A 5,622-nucleotide genomic window follows, 5' to 3' on the forward strand; every position below is an offset into this window, starting at 1 on the left:
TTAGGTCTCTCCACTGGTGACAGTGTCAAGCCACTGTTGGTGATGGACATTTAAACCCCCATCCAATATATATTCTACGTCTTACTACTTTCAGGGACTCTTCTAAGTGTTATTCAACATGGAGGAGCATCAAGTCATGAGCTTTTCTGAAAAAGAAAACTATACTGGCTTTGGAATTAATTCTTTCAGGCTCATAGATAATGGAGCAGTTTGGGGAGAGGCACAGTTAGTTCTGCAGCTTGGAACATCAATACTGCAGCTAGGATGCTGTTTGGTTGCATAGCCTTTGCTATATCTATTCCACTGTTGTTTCCAAAGTGTAAACTGGAGTTGGGGAAAAAAAATGTTTAAAAACTGAGCATTCAGCACAATTAACCATGAGGGTATCATTCCTTTGTAGCAGTTTGATACATGTAGAAAATACAAACATCCTTCTTCAGATCAACATGCCAACACATGAATAAATTTGAATGATTAGTTGGATCAAAGATAACAGGAAAAACTTCAGTTGTTGGCGGGTGCAACAATATAAATCCACTCATCTGCTTAAAAAAAACACCCAAGAAACATTTAAAATTTGAACAGTCCACTCATCCGAAGTTGTTACTGCCAAAAGAAAACGCAACATGGATTTGCAGTGACCTAGGGACATCACCCCAATCCCTCACACAAATAGTTTATGAATGACTAATATTGGATAACTGTCTGGTTCTTGTCATATCAGCTCAGACAACCAGATTTTTTTCCTCAGGTGGTGGTTTTAATAACAAGATTTTCAAAACCAACATAATTTTTTGTCGAAAGGTCACTTAAGAGTCATAATTCTAATCACATCATTCTGGTAAACCGTTTTAATCCATCTTGTCTCTGGGGAGTCATTATTCTCCCACACTGCGTTCCAGATGTTGTTTTGTTCCACTATTTGCAATTGTGGTTGAACATTTATTGAATCTAGTTTCATATTAAATCAACTTAAACCTCCTTATCAGTTAAGGAATGTGTTCAGTCTGATTACATCATATTTTCAAAGCTCCAAGGGATGTAATCTGGCAGAACAGGAGCCTCACCATCAGGATTTGTTGGAAGCTCTTCAATACCATTTGTACTGTTGGAACAGCATGTTACTCTCCATGTGTTCAGGCACAGCCTAGGCCAGCCTGGCACCAGCATTGTCATTTACTTTGTTTACAGACTTAAACAGAGCATTTGGAGGAGCCAGACTTGTTGAAAGGAAAGGCTAACTGAAGAATTTCAAACATGATGATTTCCTGAGCTATTTGAGGCCCAGACAGATAGGTTTGATTTGAGTTTCAAAATATTTCTGTAAGTTGGAACAAAAAGACAGGTGAATGGTTTACAATATTATTACACTTAATTTATTGACACTGCCTCCCAATGTCATGATGGGATTCAGCGAAATTATTTACTCAAGAAATTCTGAAGGTGCTGGAAATGTTGAGCAACAAAATTGTGGAGGGACTCAGCGGGTCAAGCAGCATCTCTGGAGAGGAATGGACTGTTGATGTCTTGGGCCGAGACCTTTCATCAGGACTGGAAAAGAAGGGTAAGCGGCCAGAATAAGAAGGTTGGAGGGTGGGGTGGGGGAGGAGACCCAGCTGGCAGATGACAGGAGAAACCAGATGAGGGCGAAGGTGAGGATAAAGGGCTGGAAAAGAAGGAATCTGAAGGAAGAAGTATGGCATGGAAATTATTTTTCACCTAGAAAAGCAGAATGATTGGTCCCAATACGTTGTGCTATAGACTCAAAGGGATAACGAATTGGAATTGATTGAAGTTCAGCGATTTTCATCCAATGTATGGATTTAATGCTTCCAATGTAGAAATGTCATCCAAAAGGCTTATAAATTGTGAGAGGACATTGGTTGTCCTCTGTTGAAGTCCCGATGGAAGGGTATAAGCCCGAAACATCGACTGCTTATTCTTTTCCACAGATGCTGCCTGGCCTGCTGAGTTCCTCCACTATTTTGTGTGTGTTGCATTGGATTTCCTTCATCTGCAAATTTTCTCATCTACATACAACTGAGAACATGAATCCTGAAGAAGGGTCTCAGCCCGAATCATCAGCTATTTGCTCATTTCCATAGACGCTGCCTGACCTGCTGAGTTTCTCCAGCATTTTGTGTGTGTTGCCGTGGATCTCTAGCATCTGCAGAATTTTTTGTGTTTCTGAGTTGTAGAATCCTTGAAAGTGAGTCTATAGGCTCTGGAACCAGATGCGATTCGAGGTGAGTGAAGTTACCCACAGTGGCTCAAGAGCAAATTCTTGGTTCGACTTGTACAGCATAATTAAGTGTTAATCATCTTTATCAGTGGATTTACCACTACAGCATGGTCACACTTAAGCATGGTGTGTTTCATAACATGATACCCTGCATAAAGTGTGCAAAGGCTATTAAAAAGAGAAAAGGAAATGGGACATACATGGATCTTTCACAGCTGATTCAATCTGCTTTAACTACTCTTTTATCTGAATGATCACAGTAAGTATCCCCCAAGCTGTGAGTTGAAGCTCCATGAGGAGGAATTTGATTGCATTGGTTATGACATAAAAATGCAAAAACAACCTTTATTGTTTTATGCTGAAGGTATAACATTCTGTTTCAGTTGCACATAGGGTCTGGACATATACAAATAAGGACATAAACTGAGTATTTCTGTTTGAAATTAAATAAATGCTCATGCAAAAAATATTTAGTGGAATAATTCCAAAAACAAATGTGGTGCTAAATGAACCAGCTGTAAAGTATTTAGTCTCAGGAAATGGGGAATCCATTGTTAAAATGTTGCAAATGAAATTCAAGTTTCAAAATAATAGTGGTTTGTAGAAAACTGAACTTGTCCTGGAGGCAAAAATTGCAGGAAAAAACCATTGGGGAAAGACAATAATACAACATCACTCTGAGGCAGTGTTCGATAGCCCCCGTGCTACCAAAGGCATGCAAGTTTTAGGGGGCCATGTTGTTTGACTGTGTCACTCACAAATACCAGCAGCAGGGAGTCTGATGGCAGATGCACTTCCAGTAAATTCAAAGTGGTGAACAGACCGAGAGTGTAAAGTAAGACTTTATAACTAAACTGCAGTAATACCAAATTCCATCAGTTTGTCCAGAGGTAAAATGTGGCTTTTCAAATAGTTCATAAAGAATTGGCCAGTAACCTTCTACGCTTTTGTTTTAGGATTGTTATTGCTCTTGAAAGGGCAAAATAGCTATCAAGCAAGATGATTGAGTTCCAGAAGGATAAATCTGGCCCATGTCCTGGATACACCAGATCCCACAACTTAAAACAAGCCTCTTCATTAATACTCCCATATCTCCACAGGGTTAAATACCCACTATTAACAATTTTCAAACATGTTCATAAACTCAAATCAGAGATAATTATTAAACTGAGAAAAGATGTACACCTTCAAAGTGAAGAATTAAAGATCTAATCGCTGTCTATTGACTACTTTCCAGATGTTGACAAGCAACATTGTCAAATGTATTCAAGTATTACCGACAAAGACTTGTCCATCCACTGAAGAATGAAGAACAGTGGGAAAGAACGGAAAGGAACATGAAATGTTATTTAAAGTCAAGAGAAAGCAAAGATATTACAGAACTATCTTCATTTTTAAACACGATTTTGTTTGTATTTTTGTTTATTTGTATGAGAGAAAAAAACTCGAGATAAGAAATCAAGAAAGGAATTTTGTTCTTTGGACAGAGAAGTAAGAATATAAATTAATAAGAAAAAGAGCATGGGCAGGTAATGCAGCCATTCAGTATGTTCCACCATTTAATAAATTTGTGTCTGTATTCCTGCATGAACTTTACCTTCCTGCCCATCACAACATCATTTGATTCCTGTACAGGTTCACCCCAGGTTACAGCAGTATGCAAGTCAGACATGCAGCCGTAACCCAGATCCAAGGCAGCAAGATACTTCCAGATCTGTGTATAAATTCACTCAACTTATTTCTAACCTTCTAGCATCTACTTTATGTCCATGTTGCGTGTCTTTGACCACTCTGTTTAGGGAAGTAACTTATTTCTATTTTGCTTTAAAAAGACCTCTCACAATTTTATACCTCACTAATTACCTCTGCACACCACTCCATTCCAAAGGGCCTGAGTCCACTCAGTCTTTCCTCATAGCTGTAATATTCAAGGTCTCCAATAGCTTTGCAAATCTCCTTTGCACCCTCTCAAGCACATTACACCTTTCCTTCAATATTGTGACCAGAACTGTACAAAATACTTAAGCTGTAGTCCAGCTAGTGCTGAATACAGTATAACCTCCTAATACTTAACTATAATGACTCTGCCAAAAAAGCATTGTCTCTTTTACCATTTTATTGACCATACTACTAATTTTAAGAGTCTGTGGATATAGATGGACTATAAATGGGCCCTCTCTCCTCAACAGCTTTCAATATCTTTCCATTAATTGTGTATTGTCTTGTCTTGTGGTGCATGCCCAGATGCAACACCTCACGCTACTCTAGATTAAATTCTGTTTGCCATCTTTCTGCCCATTTAGACAAACCAACTATACAAAAGAGCTGATCATGGATTACAGGAAGGACAGAGACAGGCACTACAGTTGAGAGGGTGAGTAGTTTCAAGTTCCTCGGTATAAACATCACTGAAGATCTCACCTGGACTGTACTTACGGTCTGTGTGGCAAAAAAAGCACAACAGTGTCTCTTCTACCTCAGGCCACTGAAGAAGTTCGGCATGAATCCCCAAATCCTCAAGACCTTCTACAGGGGCACCATTGAGAGCATCCTGATTGGCTGTATCACCACCTGGTACGGGAACTGCACCAACCTTGATTGCTGGGCACTGCAGAGAGTGGCACGAACAGCACAGTGCATCTGTGGATGTGAACTTCCCTCCATTGAGGACATTTACTGCAGCAGGTGCATAAAGGAGGCCTGGAAGATCATTGGAGACACCAGTTACCCCAACCATAAACTGAGTCAGCAGGTTCTATCTGGCAAATGGTACCAGAGTATTAAAGCCAGGACCAACAGGCCATGGGACAGCTTCTTTCTACAAGCTATTAGACTTATAAATTCACATGTCTATACATTGCGACGGAGTCATAATGCAAAGAATTTTACTCCCTCATGTTGTGGGATGGATGTAAGATTTAAATAAATTCAATTCAACATCTCTCGATGGGCTAAAACTTTCCTTTTCATTGTCAACTAATTGTTTTTATCAACTTCAATTTTTTGATCATACCCTTTATATTTAAAAGAAAATCATTAATATTATGTAGTACAAAGACCAAGAGATCGCATACTAAGCCACATAGAAACCTACTAGTAGCAGCCTTCAAGTTATAACAACTCTCTTTCAATCATTAACCCTTGGTTCTTGCCAATTTTATAGAGGCTATTTATAGCAGCCAAATAAACTGAATTAAACAAATTAACAACTAGCATAACTTTGAGATACCCAGAATACCAGGGAAAACCCCACAGAATCGCAATTTCTGTCAGATCTCCACACCCATTAAATATTTCATTGCTTGTACAATTAAACTTTCTTCCACAATATACCCCACTAAATGTCTTTGGCTGTTACCTAAGTACTGTGCAACTTCCTC

At 39.0% G+C, this 5,622-nt stretch overlaps 1 long non-coding RNA gene across 2 annotated transcripts; it reads left to right on the forward strand.

Annotated features, from left to right (window-relative positions):
• Positions 1-1,198: 1,198 nt before the first annotated feature.
• Positions 1,199-5,174, forward strand: LOC132392384 (uncharacterized). Of its 2 annotated transcripts, XR_009511515.1 has the most exons (5): positions 1,199-1,345; positions 2,106-2,246; positions 3,480-3,771; positions 4,546-4,616; positions 4,724-5,174. It is a non-coding gene; the product is annotated as an uncharacterized LOC132392384 (long non-coding RNA). The 2 variants fall into 2 exon arrangements; XR_009511514.1 differs by having other exon boundaries at positions 3,480-4,616.
• Positions 5,175-5,622: the final 448 nt, after the last annotated feature.

The sequence above is a fragment of the Hypanus sabinus genome, chromosome 4 (genome assembly GCF_030144855.1).
Source record: "Hypanus sabinus isolate sHypSab1 chromosome 4, sHypSab1.hap1, whole genome shotgun sequence".
NCBI classification, from domain to species: domain Eukaryota; kingdom Metazoa; phylum Chordata; class Chondrichthyes; order Myliobatiformes; family Dasyatidae; genus Hypanus; species Hypanus sabinus.